General features: G+C 34.3%; 1 protein-coding gene across 2 annotated transcripts in view; it reads left to right on the top strand.

Moving 5' to 3' along the window:
• Positions 1–7,026: 7,026 nt before the first annotated feature.
• Positions 7,027–22,135, top strand: part of LOC141346227 (tumor necrosis factor receptor superfamily member 19L-like) — a 31,423-nt gene continuing 16,314 nt past the window's right edge. The window contains exon 1 of one of the 2 annotated variants that reach the window (XM_073851128.1): positions 7,027–7,153. The gene's annotated coding sequence lies outside the window, so the exon portion shown is untranslated. Of the gene's footprint in view, positions 7,154–20,261; positions 20,337–22,135 lie in introns of those variants that run through there. The other variant, XM_073851129.1, reaches the window with a different exon arrangement.

Below are 22,135 nucleotides of genomic sequence, written 5' to 3'. Positions count from 1 at the left end.
CATTATGGTAATTGGAATTTGGGGAAAATGTGATTTAATTCTCATGAAAAAATTTAAAAACTAAATGTTAAACAAAAAAAATCTAATAAAATTAAATTATGCAAATTTCTTTTAATTTTGGGGTGAAATATAATTTGACAGGATTGGTGAAATTCACCGATGAACAGCTGTATCATTTGAGTGGTCATTTTCATCACCGTGATAATTCAGGAAAAGGAATTGTGTTGTTTCCTAACTGATGTTTGCTGAAGACTGCATCTGCGATTTGACATGCATTTGAGTTTGAAATGGAGATATAAACTCTGTGCTTGTTTGTGAGTGTATCTGTGTAGATTTCCGACACGTAGAATGAAGTCAGACGGGTTACAGCCCTACAGCTGCATGTGGCCGCTTATGAGAGACAATTAACTGCTCCAGCGCTCTGCCTGCCACTTCCTGTTAAATGAGCAATTTCAGCTGCCTCACTTTGTCTGGAAAGAACCGCGTCAGTCACAAACACACCCAGATTCTCGCTCACCTGAAGGATGTGAAGTCAGACTTTTCCCAGAGCGAATCAGGTGTGGAAATTCGCAGGAATATTTGAGAAGTGTCGAGTTGTGAACACTAGTGCCAAGAACTCGCAGATAGATACGAACAGGATCTTGTTTTCATTAAGTCTGCATTTTTTGCTTTTTAATCAAATATCTAAATCGATCAGTGATGATAGTCCTAAGTCGAGTCTTACTGTTGTAAGTGCAGCCCTTTCTAGTGAAAGACATCAATGTTTATTGTAAATATCGGTATATATTGCCTTTCTCTGTACATAGTGCTCTCACAGTCCACGATTGTTCATATGAATCTAATGGCATATTTTTATAAGTATTTTGTCTATTTTTTTTCTTCGTTAGGCATGTGCCGTCTCCTTTAAATTAAAACTATTACAGTATTTTAAAAGATGAGAAGAGAAGCCGCTCCGCGTCTGCGGGCCCTGTAACAGTCGTCATGCTTATTTCACAGCGTTGTCCTCTTTTGTCACTGTGGGTTTCTTTGTAATTAAACATTCACTGATGCCAGAATCCAGAGGCTTCGTCAATTCATTTACTAACATGTTCACACATGATCTAACCCGTCAGACTCATCGCAGACAAATGAGTCACTGCCGATGCCAGGAAGTTTGGGAATTTGTTTTCAAATATTGCTGCCGCAGACTTCAGACTCTTTTAAAAAGGTCCATTTTTAAAGCAATGAAGTGAGATAAAGAAATGTGAAGAGATGTGTCTGAATAGGGTTTTGAAAAATGTGATTTTAAATAATAATGTAAAAAATGTAACTTCTGGATATCATAATCATTTTATAAAATGTGGCTTGCTTACAAAATGTAGGACACAGCTAAATATGACATAAGATCATTTTACACCACTATATTGTTTGTTTTAAGTGCAAAAATCCGTTTGCGATTTATCAAAAGCTGATGATTCACACTTAATAGTTGTATTCATTGTTTTTATTAATCGTTTCCTCCGGCGTGCGGTTAATAGGTGTAAAACGTGATTTCATGTGAATCATCATGTAGTTTCAGATTAAAATAACTTTTTATAAAAACAGTTGTCAATTTAACCTGCAGGATTTGGTCACAACAAGCCCAAGGAATTTTAACCCTTGTGCGTTCAAAAAAAAAAAAGTTAGACATAGGTGCAAAATGGACAAAAATGTCCACGTCCAAAAACTGCCATAAAAATATAATTTATTAATATATTTTTTCCACTTTGACTGATGTTGATTTTTTAACCAGCATCTGTTCTATCCATAGATACCAAACATTCATTAATTTTCAGAATTTTAACCCTTTAAATGCTGGTTTGTTTACATAATGCCACAGGTGTTTTTTTATGAAAAACTGAAAAATAGTAGTTAATTTCCATATACTAAATGATGAGCAGATTTTTTTTCTTTGCTTATTAGCTTCTTGGGTGTGTCAATGAAGAACAACAACATTAATTTTGAGGCATTTATATTTTTTTATGTAGTGTCAGATTTTTTTTAAAAAACTAACACTTAGGCCCATAATGGACAAAAATGTCCATGTCAAAAATCTGTCATAGAAATGTTATATATTAATATTTTTTTCTACTTTCACTGTTGTTTTTTATCAGCATCTCTTCTATTCATAATTACCGAACATTCATTCATTTTCAGAATTGCAATGCTTTAAAAGCTGGTTTCTTTACATAATGCTGACTGTCAGCGGGCAACACTATCTCCAGAGCTTCCTCTGCTGAGTAACGTCTCTTCATCTTGCAAGCAATGAAATGACCAAGACGTCAAGCACCAAATATGTATAGGTTTTGCTTTGCAAACACCTGTTTGGCTGTGCAAACACTCAAACTTTGAACAAAATCTACCAGACTACACAATCAGCGTTTTCTTGTGGTCAAAACAAAAACAATGTGTTTAGGGGCGTCTGAACTTCTACATCAAATTCAAGCTCACCTTTTATCTCTGTGCAAAAACAATAACAAATAAAAAAAGTGCAATCAAGGATTAAGATGTGTGTTTGGGTGAAAAAGAAAAATCCTCAAAGCTCATTAACCTTCTTTGACCTTTTGAAATGGCCCTATGACCCTGCCAAGGGTGGGACTCATATACATGGAGTGGGATTTTTGATTGCCAGTACAATATCATTTCTTTCAAACTAATTACGTCCATAAAATTTTCAGTAAACACATGCAAACCGCACTTAGACATCCTTACCAACATACCCACACAATTATAGCTGCATTATGCATATAATATGCATAAGCAGAAAACACTAAAAAGCGAGTATTTCTTTTATATGCCAAATTTGAAAGAAATGGCACAATCTAGTAAAAAATGGTAAAAATAAAAAATTTGAAGCCTTGCCGATAGAATGAATGCCTATTAGCAAATATTGCATCATTTTATAGTCAAATGGTCCTGGGTTAAAAAATTGCAGTTTTAATGGGTTTCTATGTGGACTTATTTGTCCTTTAGATCCTGAGTGTGAGTAGTTTTTGTACGGAGGGTAAAATTAATTTTTTGAAGGAAATGAGGGTGAAATATTAAAATTTCAATAAAAATACACACCCGAGCCAAGATTTATGCATTAACACAGACACACTTATAACAAAAAACAAAACTGAAATGGACAAAATTGTCCATAAGGTCGCACAAGGGTTAAGGAGGGGAAGGACGCTTATGTTTTTAAAAAATGTGTTACGCTAAACAAAAAGTAATAAACTTGAAACCGTAAATACAACTTTAAATATTATTGGAATTTAAAATAACTAGTTTCTATTTGAATATTTTTTTTAAATAGAATTTATTCCTGAGATACAAAGCTGAATTTCAGCATCATTAATTCAGTCTTCAGTGTTACATGATCCTTCAGAAGTCATTCTAATGCTGCTTAAGAATTGTTGAAAAGTTGAAAACAAACAGTATTTCATTTGATAAATGAAAGTATTAATTTAAGACGAGACACTGGTGAATAGGGTAAAAAAAAATGAACTAATAGTTATCACCTCACTTACCCAGTTGATTGATTACATTGATCATTGCAAACATTTTTTGAATTAAGTTTTCAAAAATGTTAGGTTTAAATATGCTAATATTCATACATTTCTAATACAAAAATTTAAACACTGGATGAAGTCAGTTTCAAACTTTTTTTTTTTTTTTTTGGCATTAGAGTCTCATTTCGTCACGCCATAATTCCAAAAAAATCTATATTTTTTACCAATTTTGGAAGAATAAAATGTTGAATTAAATCAAGCAAATCATATATGAACAAATCCCTCAGTAAAAACCTTCAGGATATACACAGGATTAAAAAAAGTAAAGTTTGGTGTGTGTAAGTGCAACTGTAGTTGAGATTTATGGCTCAGTGTAGAAGAAAAGAACTCATTTAGAAACAATGGACTTTAAAAATATGCATTGTAATTGAAATCTATTGACACAAACAGATAAAGTGCTATAAAAGAAACACTTAACAGTGTCTTTTGGGTGTTTTCTTTCCACTAGTCTGAAAAAAACACTTTATGAAAAAACCAAAAAGCCCAAAATCTCAAACTAGGTGCATGAAAAAACAGCGTTTTTGCCTTAACAAAAAAAACAAAAACATGCAGTGCTTGTGTGGCTGGTGTGTCAGCAGCACATGGTTCTGAATGACTGTCCAAAGTTGATTCAAACTGAATGAAATACACAAGACCAATTCACGTCATCTCACAGCGAACTTGTTGTGCAAGGGCACAAAGAAAGCTTTATAATGTCACGCAATGAATGTTCATCGCCTGACCCCGCAGTTCATGGTTTGTGTGAGAGATCTGCTTTTATTTTATTCTGATGTGTGATTCAGTGCAGTTGGTGTATAAGAAGCCAAAGAATGATGCAGGAGCGCTCATTTAATTAAAGACTTAACACCAATTAAGCCAAAAACAAAAAACGTTGAATAAACATGTGCATCTTGTACCAGTAAGGAGGAGGAACACAATTAGGGCCATCTGGACTGGATAAGAATGAAATCATGCACCAAAAAAAAAAAAAAATCTGTTATGATTTACTACAGTTATATTTTTAGTGTTATTACAGTATGCTAAACAAAACTGGTGCTTTTCAAAAATCGAAAGTGTTTAGAAAGTTAGAATACACTTTCATCTGCGGCTGTTCAGTTGGTTGAGATGTTTGAATCTGAAAGCTATTACAAATCATGTGTTCATTTAATCAACTGTGCAATTACATGTTAAAGGCAGGTGAATTTGCTTGTACTTTATAGTCTCGTTCCAGACTTTAATGTTTAGATCTTTAATTTAGTGCAGGCTACTCTCATCTGTAAGTACAGTTTGGGTGGGCATGATTTCAACCATCTGCTTTATTGAGATTCATTCAGAGTGAAATGATTAATTCAGAATCCAGTGATTAACTTGCTTGTTTTTTGTTTTGTTTTTTTGCTAGGCTTTACTGTTGAAATGCACCTGGAATGACAATAGTGTGAGATTGTGTTAAACTGCCCTGGCAAGTGTTTATGCTGCATGAGTGCATTCTGTGCAGAACTGGAGAGACAGTAATATGCAAAACCGAAAGAACAGAGCAACTGTTTAATTGAAACAGAAGGTGAAATGTTTGCTTTATATTTGTCCCACATGTCAGAGAAAAAAGAGAGAGTTTCCTCTGTTTCTGTTTTATTTTACTTGGGGAACATGCTAAACGAATGTCATTTCATTATCAACTCAAGTGTCTTATATACTGTAGTTCAATAAAAATTGTAAATGAATTTATTTAGCTGTTCATCAGAACACTGCAGTGAATTAGGTTCAAGCAGCTGATTAAAAGGACATTAATTGATGGACTGGAGTGGTGTGGATTGCTTGTGATGTTTTTATCAGCTGTTTGGACTCCAATTCTGACGGCACCCATTCACTGCAGAGGATCTATTGGTGAGCAAGTGATGGAATGCTCAATTTCTTTAAATCTGATGAAGAAACAAACTCATCTACAGTAGTCAACATTTGAAATGGATCAAAAAAGTTAATCAAAGTTGTTCTAAAACAAGAGTGGGTGTTGTTTTGGTTTTAGGACAGCTTTGATGAAAGGTTTTGATGATCTATTTCTTTAAAGGGGTCATCGGATGCCCATTTTCCCCAAGTTGATTTGAATCTTTAGGGTCTTAATGAGAAGTCTATAACATACTTTGGTTAAAATTACTCAATGGTAGTGTAACACTCTTTTTACCGTGTCAAAATCAGCCATTTTTAGAGTGAGCTATTCTGTTGCATGTTTCTTTAAATGCTAATGAGCTCTGATCTGAAAACATTTCAGGATTTCTCCCCATATACTGGTATATGTTGCCCCGAGTTTGAACTTCCAAAATGCAGTTTAAATGCAGCTTCAAAGGGCTCTAAACAATCCCATCCGACGAAGAAAGGTCTTATTTAGTGAAACAATCGGTTATTTTGTACAATTTATTTACTTTTTAACCTCAAATGCTCGTCATGTCTAGCTCTGCGTCAACTCTGTGTATTCTGGTTCAAGACAGTTAGGGTATGTCGAAAAACTTCCATCTTATTTTCTCCTCAAATTTCAAAATCGTCAGTCATCGCTGCAGAGTAAACATGCAAAGAGAAAATCAAACGCCCTTCACAAAATAAGGTAAAACAGCAATGTAGGACGATTTTGAAGTTAGTGAAGAAAATGAGAGGGAGGAGTTTTTCGTCATACCCTAACTGTCATAGAGTTTACGCAAAGCCAAACAAGAGAAGCATTTGAGGTTAAAAAGTATATAAACTGTCAATGTTTTTATTCTTTAGAAAATAACCAATCGTTTCACTAGATAAGACCTTTCTTTCTCGGCTGGGGTTGTATAGGGCCCTTTTGATTTTCTCGTCACTTTGTAAACACCACATTTCGGTCAGTACTTCTGCAGCGATGTCTGACGATTTTAAAGTTTGAGGAGAAAATAAGATGGAAGTTTTTCGACCTACCCTAACTGTCTTGAACCAGAATACACAGAGTTGACGCAGAGCTAGACATGACGAGCATTTGAGGTTAAAAAGTATATAAATTGTACAAAATAACCGATTGTTTCACTAAATAAGACCTTTCTTCCTCGGCTGGGATTGTTTAGAGCCCTTTGAAGCTGCATTTAAACTGCATTTTGGAAGTTCAAACTCTGAGGCACCATAGAAGTCTACTAGAAGACAAAGGGGTGAGTAAATTATCTGTAACATTTTGTTTTTGAAGTGAACTCCTCTTTTAAACGCCTTTTAAGTGTTTAAATTGTATTCAAAGATTTTTCATGTCCACTGTATGCAGCTAATACGGTTAGATATTCAGATTAATTCAGTTTCTCTTTTCTTTTGTAGGCTGTAATATCACTTGACACTGTTTTGGCAATGCGGTAAGGCTTCGCTGGAACAAAATTTAGAGAGAGTCAGAGAGAGAGAGCGCGCGCGCATGCACGCGTGAGTGAGTGGGAGGGGAAGCTCATATTACACGCGCTGTGACGTGTTTCTCTCTGTTCTCTGTGAGTCGGTTCAAATGTTGGATCGCTCTGCTCATCTCTGCGGTTCTGCTTCTCTCTCCCTCTCTTTGTGTAATTATACATCACATATCTGGCGTATGATGATTATAGGACACTTATGATTTCACAGTAAAACAGGTAAGGAAAAAAACTAACTTTATTCACTATGTTAAAAGAGTTTTTGTTACAAATGGTGACAGTTGCAATGCGGATGCGGCATTTCTGCCGGTAAATTTTCAGTAACGTTAACTTATTGTGTGTCCTGTTGTGTATACTGCGTACTCAGATGAATGTGGATGTACTGTACTTCAATATATTAGAGTTTGCGATAAGAACGTTCCTCACTGGAAACAAAAGAAATGTTTTGAGTTCGTTGGTGTTTCAGTTTATTCTTGCCGCACTCTGTCTGAAGCTTTCATTCACTTCAAGGGCTGTAAAACTGTTATATATTTTCGAGGTCTGAATATTAATGGCTTTTGATGAAGTTTTCATAAAGATAAGTTCGATATTCAAACAATAATTATTAAAGTTATTACTTTTGATTATGATATCTTCTTTATAGACGCATTAAATACTATTTCAAGAGGTCTTGAAATTAGTGATTTTTATCAATAACGTTAACAAACGTTATATAATTACACTATAATGATAAACTGATGATTCAGTGTTGATTCATCTATTTTATTAATGACATATATGCATATTTGAATGTACATGTAGCATTATTTTTGACAAAATTATATTGATTTTTTCATTTATTGATTTCTAAAATAACGTTTTAACCACTAATGTCACAAAGAGGTGAACTAAATAATGATAAATATTCTTAAAGCTATTGTAAGTGCCGAAAATAAGACTACTGTAGTCACTTTGGTCTGTGATTACCATGGTACATTGTTCTAAAGGGAATCACTGATCTGTTAAGTATTATGTATTATGTATATATTCATTATGTAGTGTTATACTTACATAAGATTACATTTACAAATGCATAAACAATTTTTGAAACCAAGTACGTTTTATAATTGCATTATGCACCAAAATGACATTGCCATTGGTACATTGTATTTTACTGCATGTTGTGAACTTACCAGCAGCATTTATTATCTCGTACCTTTCCACAAACCTGATATATGAGAGTAGAATGAGGAACAGCACTTATTGGTTTTACGAAACAAAGCTTAATACAATTATATATTGCTGTCAATTACCTCCTGTCATGGTGTCATCCACTTCAGCTCTTTAAATCATTCAGGGATCAGAGATTGCTCTGCTCTTTTCCAGTGAACTCAGTTAACTAGCAGAAAGCGGCGAGCGTGTTTAAATACGGCTCATCATGATGTGTCGCCCACTGGGCAGCTTCACACACAAACACACACACATTCTAGCTCCAGACTTTGGCACGCACTGCGCCAGCTGCGGTTTATACCAGCTGGAAACACATGTTTGTGCTGCATGCATAATTTATAGTCTGCACTATAAACAAAAATGCTGTGTTGTAAAACATAGTACAACATATAGCCTATGTGTCAGCCTGTAGGCACCAGAGCATGTTGGAAACATCTCAAAATTCCTATTTAAACATCTTTAAGTACAAGGCACCTCCCTAGTTGTTATAATTAACATCTTTTGTAAACCCTCCATGAATATTATAACGATATGCTGCATTGGCGCACAGCCTGGACTATTATAAAGCAGGATGTAATTGCCACGTCTTTGTAGTTTGAATTTTTTTTTTTAGTTCAGGCGCTTACAAACTGCCTAAACATGTTTTATGCTCACGTTTTAAATAAGTGTGCACTATTATTACTGTGTTCAGCATTATAAGCCATACAAATGCTTTATAAAGCAGTGTGATTAAATTCATGACTCTAATACTGGCAATGTCTGACATGGGACGGGCCAGCAGACTCACTCTGACGTAGTAATATATTTGGCACATCTGATTTAAAATTTTTGACTCATCAGTATGAAGTCTGCACCGTTTTACACATACACGCTTTTTAACTTAGCTTTTAATCCGCCTTTAATTCTGACCCACCCTACTGTTTCCAAAAAGGCATTAGGCAGAATATGTAAAATACTTGGTTTAATTAAAAGCCGTTAAAGTTGCATGTGTGTTTAGAATTGATGATTTCACCAAGTTATTAGCCTTTTTTGTCTGTAGTGTTTATTAGGAAGTGTGATTCAGACTGTTTGATTCTTCTTAAAGGTGGTATAAATGCATTTACAAAGCAATTTCACCTTTATCCAGTTTGATTCCCATTTGAGAATTCATCATTCTGGTCAGACAAATTAATCTGCACAAGTGCCAGACTGTGGCAGAATGTTTCCAATTGACGAGACTTATGTTCATATGTTGGCATAGCTGTCTGTGCATTTTTCACATGCTTGCATAGTTCTGTTTTGATAGAGTACATCTGACCATCGAGATTCTGTTAGTGTGACTCTGCTGTCCAAACAAGAACCAGTTCTGCCCGAGAGGTCTTGCTAGGTCTGTTATCTGTAATTACCCATGCTCTCTGCTTGACCCGTACTGGAGCGAGTTTTGAAGTGGGAGTTTGGTTGGCAGGAGCCATTGCGCTCTGACATTGGGCACGCTCCTCTGAAATTATGAAGCAAACGCCTGGGCAAAGTCCAAACCCTCCACGGCTGGATGCAGGAATCAATGGTTTAATTAAAGCTTTATTATTTGTTTTGGTGGACCGTTTCACCAGAAACAAACCAAATTTACTGTAGACTTTTCCCTCCCTCGCGTGCAGACATCTACCTGCGTTGGCTGGCGCGTCCGTGTTGACCTCTGCGCGGTTTGGGTGCTGCTGGCACGCCGACCGCTCTGACCTCAGATAGGCAGGGATTTGCTCTGTGTGCCTGTGGCTTCTGCTGACTCCAGTACTGTGATACATGGAGTTTTGTGACTGAACATAAAATGTTCATTATGATATTTCTGTGAATTGAGAAATGGGGAAATTGCTGATCTATGACACTATTTGCAAGTCTTTTGATATAAAGGTCAAGACATTAGGTTTAAATAATGATTCAGTGATTCTTTTATGGCTTTTACATTTGCCCAAATGTGAGAACTGCTCTGAGTGATTCAGTTTGGTTTGTGAACGAACCGTTCTTGGTTCAGTGAGTCAGTGGGATTTTGATTTGAGAACCACTCTGAGTGATTCAGTTTGGTTTGTGAACAAATCATTCTTGGTACAGCGAGTCAGTGGGCTATTGATTATAGAACTGCACTGAGCGATTCAATCTGATTTGTAAAAAAAAAACATGGTCCTTGGGTTGTTGATTTAACCCAGTGGGTTGTTCATTTGAGAACAGCACTAAACAATTCAGTTTGGTTTATGAAAGAATTATTCTTGAAGTTCACTGAGCCAGTGAGTTGTTGATTGAAGAACCACTCTGAGTGATTCAGTTTGGTTTGTGAACACATCATTCTTGGTACAACAATTCAGTGGGCTGTTGATTCAAGAACCGCTCTGAGATTCAGTTTGGTTTGTGAATGAATCATTCTTGGTCCAAGGAGTCAGTGGGCTGTTGATTCAAGAACTGCTCTGAGTGATTCAGTTTGGTTTGTGAACGAATCATTCTTGGTCCAAAGAGTCAGTGGGTTGTTGATTCGAGAACCGCTATGAGATTCAGTTTGGTTTGTGAACGAATCATTCTTGGTCCAAGGAGTCAGTGGGTTGTTGATTCAAGAACTGCTCTGAGTGATTCAGTTTGGTTTGTGAACTAATCATTCTTGGTCCAAAGAGTCAGTGGGTTGTTGATTCAAGAACTGCTCTGAGTGATTCAGTTTGGTTTGTGAACTAATCATTCTTGGTCCAAAGAGTCAGTGGGTTGTTGATTTGAGAACTGCTCTGAGTGATTCAGTTTGGTTTGTGAACACATCATTCTTGGTACAACAATTTAGTGGGTTGTTGATTCAAAAACTTTAGTTTGGTTTGTGAAGGAATCATTCTTGGTTCATGTAGTCATTGAAATGTTGATTCAAAACTACTATCAGTGATTTAGTTTGATTTGTGAAAGAATCATTCTTGGTTCAGTGAGCCAGTGGAATATTGATTTGAAAAACTGTTATGAGCAATTTAGTCTAATTGATGAACAAATCATGGTCCATGGGATGGTGATTCAAGAACTGCTCTGAGTGATTCAGTTTAGCTTGAGAAAGAATCGCTCTTGGTTCATTGAGTCAGTGGAATCTTGATTTAAAAACTGCTATGAGCAGTTCAGTCTGATTTGTAAAAGAATCATTCTTGCCTAAATGAGCAAGTGAGTTGTTGATTTGAGAACGATTTCTGACCAAATCAGTCTGATTTTTTAACCAATCATTCAGTTTGTGAATTAATCATTCTTGGTCCAAGGAGTCAATGAGATATTGATACAAAAACTGCTCTGAATGAATGATGATTTGTGAATGAATCATTCTTGGTCCAATGAGTCAATTAATTGTTATCTTCGAAAACTGCTCTGAGTGATTCAGTCTGGTTTGTGACCAAATCATTTTTGGTTCAATGAGTCAGTGGTTTTTTTTATCTGGGAACTGCTTTGAGCGATTTAGCCTGATTTAGCCTGATTTAGCCTGATTTGTGAATGAATCATTATTGGTTTAAGGACTATATAGGTTGTTGATTATTCTCAGTTTAATGAGTCAGTGGGTTGTTGACTAGAACTGATTCAGTCTATTTTGAACATCATTCCGTTGTTTTGTGAACCAGTTCAGCAAATTCTTGACAAAGATTTGACTACTGAATCAGAATCACTAGCACATTGAAAACCATTGTGAGTCATTTTTAAAGTGTGTATTTTACTATGTTTGTTTCGCTTGAAACTAAAGCCAGCATCTTGGCATCACTAGCACCATGTTGAGCTACAGGAATGTTAGTTTTTACACTAGCTGTGACCACAAAGACCAACACAAAGGGAAAACGTTACTATTCAGGATGTGATGATACAGCACTTGGGTTCAGGGTGTTATAAGAGGGCATAGGCGAACATGTGACAGGGAGTCCCCTCTCCATCAGATGCACTGCCACATGACCCAGCCTGCACCCTCCGCAAAGGCCGGCATCCATTAATTAGCACAGGGCAGCGTCGGTAATACGACATTCTTGTAGTGAAGGATAATTATGGGTTTGGAGAGCAAGACACAGCCAGTGGATTTGGGTGACCAATTCATCTAAAGGCAAAGGTTATGACCTTGCTTATTCTAGACATTTGGCTTCCTTTGAAGAATTTTGACGAGATTCTTTTGTTAACAAATAAAAATTATAATATGTTTATATATTCCATCAGAAGTGCCTCAAACTCAACTTTGGTGCTGGCATATGGGTGCATTTAACATTCCTGCTAATACAAAAGTAAAGGTGGAAATACCCCCTCAGGAACTGGAATTGTTCCACATCAAGGAAGCATTTTCCTGGTATTTAATTTCCAACCTGTTAAAATGAGCTCATCGCCCTCCGGTTCCCCCCGTGTCCTCTCGTTGTCCAATAGGCATTGCATTGTGAAAAAGAAATAACAAAGAGTACTTATTACGAAAAGGCCATATACTTTAAAGGAATGTGCTGTTTTCAGACACTTTGTTGCATGCTATTTGCATTTAAAATAAAATGTAACATATTTTGAAATTTATATAGCAGCAAATTTAGGATTGACTTTTTAAAAGTACATCTACATGTATTTTCATAATCACTTCTATTCACAAAAATGATCATTTTCACTCAGAAATTGCTAGTAAATTTAGTAAATAATTGCAGTGAAACTAAAAGTAAAACGTTAAATGTTTTTAAGTAGAAAATAAAAATAAATTTTAAAATATAAAAATTAAATATTATAAATTACATTATGGTAAACAAAATTTTAATGTAATTAAAAGTAAAACTTTTACAACTTTTATATTATTACAAAGTAGATTTTTTTGCTATGTTAAGAAACTGGTCAAAGACGAAAAAGGGTTTAAGCATAAAAACAATAAGTGTAATACTGCTTTAAATTGTTGTTGTTTTTCCAAAAAAATACAAAAAAGTTTTCTGTTTAATTGAATTGCATTTTTGTTTTTGTTTTTCTAAGCAAAAAAAAAAATCATATATTTTTCCCTAATTTACAGAAGACCAACTAAAATGTCATTCAGTGTAACGACCTTATCAATCATATTTACAACAAAAATCAATTTATGACATATTAAAAGATAATATACTTTTACCCAAAATACTAATTAATTGCAATTATTCATTCAATTTTTTCTTCAATTCTTCATTTTTAAAGTCCAAATAAGCATGCTATTTGAATTTTTAAATACATATTGTGTTTCACTGAATGGCAATGTAACATTATTTCAACCAAATTTTGACTTTTTATTCTCCAAAAACTTAAAAGTAGACACTTTACTTACATTTGATGTGCTTTTTATGGACATAAAATCACTTTTGTAAATTTCTTTTGACATGGACATCTTAACGCCTTTGACCCAAATACACTTTTTTAAATGTAAAGTGCACATTGTTTTTCACAAGGTTTGGCAGTTTGCATTTTACAGTTACACCATTCCTCTCTTATTTGCAGATCATGCTGTGAGAATCTCAGTTGTTGGCAATGTGCAATCACTTAACATATGGATTTCATTAATATTTATTTGCCAGAATTATCTCAGCAATGTTATAGGGTGGTGAGATTCCTTCTTTGTGTGCTTAATTAGGCTGTTCGCCAAGTCAAGCATCCTTGTTTCTTTACATTCCCTTCCCATTCTCTTATTCTATTATAGATAGTGATAGATGTTTTCTGAACGTTTTGATAATCTGCAAGCAAACACTGAGTCTGTTCCCTCACAGGTGGTGATGTCAGTCTGTCAATCAAACGAGTGCAATCCTACACCACTGACGTTCTTTCTCACTGTGTCGGTTTACATTCTCAGCATCGACATGGCTACCACCAGCTTGTGTTTGCTACAATAAATAAACACTTGATGGAAAAATACAAACAGCCGAAGTACAAGTACTGAACAGAAGCTTTGATGCTACTAAAGTGCCATTATTTTGCACTAGTTGCATAATATTGGCAAAATATAGTTTTATATGCTTATATTTAAAACTATTTAAGGGTCATGGACGTATAAGGATTTTCAACAGACCAATTTTAAAATAACGAAAATAATAATATCTTTTGTAACTGTTCAAACATTAAGAATGTTGTGTACACATAAATTCATATTAAAATTTTAAAATGCGATTTTAGTTTTTTATTTTTATTTAGATGAATTGGTCGTAGCATTAAAAAATGTACAAATGTTTTTTTTTACATTATATACCATATTTCACGAAGATTAAACATAAACCGTCTACAATTACCCAAATTGCATACAAATATATTCAAAATTATACTAAAATAAAGTATTTTATGTATATAAACCATTAATTGAATATAAAAGCACAAAAACTGCCAATCTGGGACATATATCTATAATGGAAAACACTCTGCAGTGGTCGCACCACATGATATTTCACAAAATTGGACACCAAAACAAGCTTGCTTCCCACAAAAGGTCACTATGAAATTTATAATAAAAATAAATACTTGTAGAAATAATATTCATTGTTGTTGTTTTTTTTTTGTTTTTTTTTGGAGGTCATACCACATGATATCCAAATGTGGTATGACCTCAAATTTAAAAGAGTTAGAAAACTGCTTGATGCTTCAATAGGTCCTTGGCAAATTGGTATATGATGCAATGTCCTATATTTGAATGGATTTCAACATAAAAGTCCCAAAATGGTAGTTTCTTGATGGTCGCACCACATAATATTTCATAAAATTGAAATCATTTGACAAAGTTTGTATATTATGATGGAAATATAAATGCAAATGCTTTGCAATTTTATTCAAAATTACAAAACACGTTGGAAATCTTGATAAATAGTGCAGAAAATTAATCTGAATACATTTAGGGTAATTTCAAAGATGTTTCCACAACAAAAGTTATGGCCGGGCGGTCGCACCACATGATATTTTGACATACTTTGAATAACGGAAAAATTACAAATAACTAAAGTTTTTTTTTAAGTTAAAGAGAGTACATACATGGGAGAGGTACTGCATATGTATGGCATCTTTTTTTAGACATTTAAACCCATTTTAACTAAAAAAAATTGGTTGAAATACTTGTAGAAATAACCTAATGTTTACTGCGGTATTTTAGGTCATGTGATATCCAAATGGAGTTGCAAATCTGCTTGATGCTTCAATAGGTCCTTGGCAAATTGGTATATGATGCAATGTCCTATATTTGAATGGATTTCAACATAAAGGTCTCAAAATGGTAGTTTCTTGATGGTCGCACCAGATGATATGTCATAAAATGGAAATTATCGGACAAAGTTTGTTTGTATATTATGATGGAAATGCTTTGCAATTTTATACAAGATTACAAAACAGTTCCGAAATCATGCTAAATAGTGCAGAAAATTAATCTGAATAAATATAAGGTCATTTCAAAGATGTTTCCACAACAAAAGTTATGGCCGGGCGGTCGCACCACATGATAGTTTATAAAGTGGAAATCATCGGACAAAGTTTGTTTGTATATTATGATGGAAATATAAATGCAAATGCTTTGCAATTTTATATAAGATTACAAAACACGTTGGAAATCATGATAATTAGTGCAGAAAATTAATCTGAATAAATATAAGGTCGTTTCAAAGATGTTTCCACAACAAAAGTTCGCACCACATGATATTTTGACACTTTGAATAACAGAAAAATTACAAATAACTAAATTTTTTTGAAAAGGGTAAGTGAGTATATACAATAGATATTACATATGCATGGCATGTTTTTTTAAACATTTAAACCAATTTTTAACTGAAAAAGCAGTTGGATAAAAAATTGACCCTTAAATATAAAACAATATTGTTCTCCTAAAAAGCTTCAATGTATTTTTGACCTTCCCTGGTTTGAAGTCAACAATCAAAATTGGTCATCTTGTGTCACAACAGCTCCTCCTTCAACACTAAGTAAACAACAAACAAACCTAAATATAGACACACTCTAATACTTATGAGACATCATCATGTATTTAATGGCGAAAACAGCTATCGTTACGGTATCTATAGTGGTTATGAATAGTCAAATCTCCTGTGCATAGGGGCAGATAATAGCCATTTTGTAGGTATTTGTGCAGAACGGCGGTTGGCACCTGTTATTTAGGCATGACATCAAGGGCCTTATTTTGAACAGGCAGATGTTTCATCTCAGAGAATAATTGGTTTTCCTCTGTTTTTCTTAGTAGAAACCACAGAATGATGCACATGGCCCATAATCATGTTTGTGTATCGGTTACCTCATCTTTCAATAGCAAACGGTCCAAAACAGGAACATGAGACTCTTCCAAACATGCAACAAAACACTTCATTTACCACAGCAGTTTCTTTAACAGTGTTTTAAAAGCCATTAGCAAATGCAAGGTCACTCTTAATGGGTTTCGTATAAAAATAATGACTGTTTTCGCACAGGTTTCCTAAACACATTTTTTGTTTGCTATTGATCTGCTCAGTATATCACACTTGTAGATTCTTATTTTGTTCATAAGCCTCATAAAATAAAGCCCAGTGCAGCTTTATGAGCAGAAACTCCCTTTTAAACCCATTGTCTGGTGAGGTTTGTATTCGGCGTCCCTCTTTGTACACTGTAAATGTTGCATAACGTTCCTCACCCCTGGTGACAGAGGGCTTGTGGTGGTCACCGGCCGCAGCACGTGGTTGGCACGTATCTTGAAACATGCAGAATATGCAACACAACTTGCTGTTAGCAGCTGAAAGCAAACGGTGGTCAGTTCATTTGAAGGAACAGAGAGACAGAGGGAGTGAAAATGAGGGTAGGAAAATGGAAAGTGTCTGGCTATTAAAATCTCAGGCTATATTTGTCAGCATCATCAGGCTGGCCGGGATTTGTAGAAAGACGACGATGTTGAACGTTCGGAGTGAGAACAGGAAGTGACACGTGGTAGTAGGCACATGTCAGTGGCAAAACATGCTGACAGGAGTTGCAAGACAAGCTCACATGGAATTCTTTAATAAGGTCAATAAGGTTGTTGTTTTGTAATACTTTAATAGCCTACTTTTTAATACTTTAAAAGTAATATTAATTCTTTTCTTCAGCAAGGGTGCATTAAATTGATCAAAAATAAGGTAAGATACATGTATGAGATATATGTATTCAAATATATTAGTTAATAATTAGTTAATAATTAATTAATTAATAATGCCACACAATGATATAGTTGCAGTTTAGTACATGTGTCAAAGACGAAAAAGCATAAGTGTAATACTGCTTTAAATTGTTGTTGTTTTTCAAAAAAAACATTTAATTTTTTTCTGTTTAATTTAATTGCATTTTTTTTTTCTAAGCAAAAAATAAATGTCGGACATTTTTCCCTAATTTACAGAAGACACCCACTAAAATGTCATTCAGTGTAACAATCTTGTCAGGCATATTTACAACAAAAATCAATTTATGACATATTAAAAGAGAAATTACGTTCACACCAAATTTGCCACTATCATTTGTCAGTAAGAATAATTTACTCATTTAAAACACAATAAAATTTAATATGCTCCCTTATTCTTTTAAATATTTTAAAATGCACAAGTCAGAATAAGCATGTAAATATTGTGTTACACTGAATGACAATGTAACACTATTTCAACCAAATTTGACTTATTATTCTCAAAAAATATTTTATTCTCCTTTCTGTGGACTTGGTAAATTTCTTTTGATGTGGATATCTTAACGTCTTTCACCCACATATATTTACAATTTAAATCAAGTAACACATTACAGTTAAAATTAAAATCATGTATTTTGCATGCACTTTGTTAGTCAACACCTCAAAATAAGTGCTTTAAAGCATAGCAAAAGATTTTTTGCATTACATTACATTATTACATTGGACTATTTTATATCATTATTTGACTTTCTACTATGTTAAGAAACAATGAAAGTGGCCTTTTTTATTAATCTTATATTATCTGCAAGTAGTTTTTTTAACTATACGTGAAATATTTGAAATGCGCTACAATTGCACATTTAATACTTTTTAAAACTTAGAAAAAGTAATTTAAATACATTAATTTAGCAAGGATGCATTAAATTGAACAAAACTAACAGTAAAGCATTTAGTGTGACATTTTATAAACAATGACATTTTAAAATGCTGTTCTTTTGAACTGTCTAAAAATGTATGAGAAAACTTTTCAACATTGATAACAATCAGAACTGTTTCTTGAGCAGTAAATCAGCATATTAGAATGATTTCTAGACGTGAGTAATGATGCTGAAAATTCAGCTTTGATTAAACAAATTAAAAAAAACTAATTTAAATTTTTTAAATTCGAAAATTTTACTGTAACTTTGTGCACTTTTAAAAACATTTTAAAATCTCAAAAAAATGGAATTAAACATAAAAATTCAAAATGCTCAAAAAATATATTGTGAATGATGTATAAATAATGTTTTTGTGCGTTTTATAAACATAATTTAAGACCAGATGACTTTGAACAAACGTTCCATTAACGTTACTAGAAGAATGTTTGTACATAACTTTGCCAGAACATTACGTTAGCCAAAATTGTATTCTATTCTATCGATTTGGTTGATTATAAGATGTTGTGCATTCCTGTTTTGGGTTTAGCTGTATTTTGAATGGCATTTGATGCCTGTGTCTATGTATTTGCTTGTGGCTAATCAATACTTCTGAAAGCTTAAAAAGAATGTGTCAGTCTAGCGTTGGCTAGACTGTGGTTTCTAGTCTGAAGGTTTGGCTGTAGAATAGAACAATACTTTTGGATCAGTCCGGGACTTTGTCTTGTATCATGGCTCGAATCCGGTCTAAAACTCTCGGAGCGACATTTTGGCAGTGCACAAAATCCAAATCGCCATGCTCCCAAAAGTCAGCCCAGGGCAAGCCCTTCATCGCTTCCAATTTGTAACATGACAGATCTTAAAATGGATAATTCTAGGTGATTGTTTTATGTTTGTTGTTGTTTTATTTACTTTATGCCCGTTTTTCATGCGCTCCCAAAGCCACGGAATGGGAAATTGGACAGTACGGAGATAGAGCTGCAAGAACTGTAATTACTGTTCGTTGGGACTTTATTGCTTTTTAATGAAAGAGCTAAATTTAAGCAGGCATGAGGCACGTCTAACTGGCAGCCGAGCTTGAACTGTGAAGGACGAGCCATTTCTGTGTGGTGGTTTGTGGGTGGGCAACCGGGGCGGAGAAGGAGGAGGTGGGTGTTCGTTCATTCTTTGAACATTTCTTCCAAAAAGCCCTGTCATTTGTCAAAAAGACTTGATCGCTGCCAAAATTGTAAACTCATTTGTGTTTTGCATTCATGCATTTATTTGCATGCTGAACAAGTTTAACTAGTCTTGATTTAAGACGTTCCCCACCGGATGTGGTTGTTCTCATGAGAACAAGCCAAACCTAAAATCTTTTGTGGGTGAATCTCATAAAAAAATGTTCAGGTGGCATTTTAGCCAAAAATCGGATATGTGTAATAGGAATGAATTAAACCCATTAAGATATAATTTGCTTTTTATTGTGATATTTTTCTGACAAATGATCCTTACATTTTTTAAATAATTTTTACAGTTATATAGAGTTTAACACACTTTGTTCATAATAGGAATGAGTTAAACTTTTAGGCCCATTAAGACATTTTTCTGACAAATTATCCTTAAATTATTACATAATTTTTTTAATTATATAATAAATGCATTCAAATAAAGTCATCTTCCAGGGAATTTCTAGGTTAAAAAGACTGCATCCATTTCTCTGTCCTAAAATCTAATTGGTGTCATGTCAGGCTAAAAAACAATGATCCGGGAGCATGTCCTTCTTAGCATAATCACGTTCACCATTAGGTTAGACATGTGTAGTGTAGCTATTAAACCTTGCCATATTCATGTGCTAAAATCCCTTTCAGCAAAATGTCTTGCAGACGTACACGTGCTGCCTCAACTCAGCTGTTGTGTTTTTACTCATTCATGTTTTATATTCTTCACTTGGGTTTACTTGGAATGCAAAAAAAGCCTCTCCACCACAATGTGTAAATCAACTGTAAACTCTGATTGGAGCATTGTGGTGAAGGAGGAGGGGCTTCTCTCGGGTGGTGGGAGGAGCCGTGGTTTTGAGTGGCAGTATAAGGAATGACAGCGTTATGCAGGCAGGTACAGTGGGACAGTGAGCAGGCGTCATCATAGTGAGCAGAGCATCCTCAGCTGTTACCAGGGCAACAGAGCACAGCAGCACTCTGGGGTAAGTGTGGCCCAGTCGGCACCTGTGTGCGTTCTGTTGTCATGGCGACGAGATCAAAGCAGTGCAGGTGTCTGGTTGTCTTAAAGATTATAACTTTATTTATCTTTTCCATGTCGGCTGTGGAACTGGGTGATGAAGTGTTATATTTAGAACCGTTTTATTTTTCATAAAGTTTAAATAGGGTAATATTATATAGAGATTTGATCTATAATTTTGTTTTCTGTGTTTGAGTTTTTTTTGTTTTTACAAATATAACAAATTACCAAATTAAAATAAAAATGTCTTATTTGACAGAGTAGTTTAGCTTTTCTTGTTAGTTTGTTGTGTTTTTAAAGTCTTTTCACTCTAAGGAAAGTCTGTAAAAAATAATAATGTGAAGAAATTTTCATCATAATTTTTGCACAGGTGTTTTAAAATGGTGCATTGCATTGTGTTTTAGGGTAAAAGGAAATGTTTGTAAATTAATTTAATTAAAAATGACCACTACCAGTATCTTTTACTTGTACCTTTTTTTTCTTACAGTGTATATTTTATTTTTATTTATTCATTTAAGTTAATTACATTTTTTTACTCAACTTTCAGTTTTGTATATCTGACCCTGGATCACAAAACCAGTCTGTAGCAATAGCCAAAAATACATTGTATGGGTCAATTTTTTTTTTTATGCCAAAAATCATTAGGATAGTAAAGATCATGTTCCATGAAGTTATTTTGTGCATTTTCTACCATAAATATATCAAAACTTAAATTTTGATTGGCAATATGCATTGCTAGAACTTAATTTGGATAACTTTAAAGGCAATTTTCTCAATTTTTAGATTTTTTTTGCACCCTCAGATTCCAGATTTTCAAATAGTTGTATCTCAGCCAATATTGTCCTATCCTAACAAGCTTATTTATTCAGCTTTCAGATAATGTATACATCTCAATAAAAAAAAAGACCCTTATGACTGGATTTGTGGGCCAGGGTCACATATAATGTTCATTAAGTAGATCTTATGGTGTCTTCAAAACTATCTATGTATAAACTAATAAAAAAAGTAAAAATTGCTCATTAAGAGCTCAGTAAAAGTCTCTAAAGTCTTGAATCTGGAGTCTGAGGGTGTCTTTCACTGAAATATTGTTCCTGCATTTCAGAAATAATGAAATAATAATTAAACCTAAAATTTGGAAGTAAACAGTATTTTCTTCTAATACACTCCAGTAGTCTTTGTTTTACAACTTAAAAAAATCATTTTGAATATGTAGAGCAGTTAATAGCAAGTCTTGAGTTCATATTAAGTCTGTGACATTTAATTTGCACCCTGAAGCTCAACCTCAACTTCAATGAGATCTCTTTTAATAAAACTCTTATTAAACTAGATGAGACATGTGAGATTATTGATCATTTTCTTTGACAAAATATGAGAATCAAGAAACTCCAGTTACAGTCTGATCTCCAGTGAATCTCATTTATTGTGAGGAGAAGAGCTTTTTGATCAATAGCTGTGATGATTTTAACACTAATGATATACTGCACTATGTCTTCATGAAACATTTTTCTCTCTCTCTCTCTCTCTCTCTCGCTCCAGTAGATCCAGTAAGTGGTTTCTGGCCTGACTGGGCATATTTGGTCTAAAAATAGGCTAAGAAAAGCAGTGCTGCCCCAAACCACAGGCCTGCTATAGTTCAGCTGACTATTTATGTCACCCTCTAACTTATAGATCACATACAAACCCACTGTGTCCATCACAAGAGAGTCTAAGTGCTGTTTACCTGTCTCTGACATCGTGAGGTTTCGGTGGTTTCTGCTGACGCTG

Source organism: Garra rufa, chromosome 11 (genome assembly GCF_049309525.1).
Source record: "Garra rufa chromosome 11, GarRuf1.0, whole genome shotgun sequence".
NCBI classification, from domain to species: domain Eukaryota; kingdom Metazoa; phylum Chordata; class Actinopteri; order Cypriniformes; family Cyprinidae; genus Garra; species Garra rufa.
Note: the sequence above shows the minus strand (reverse complement) of the source record. Positions and strands in the feature narration are given on the sequence as shown.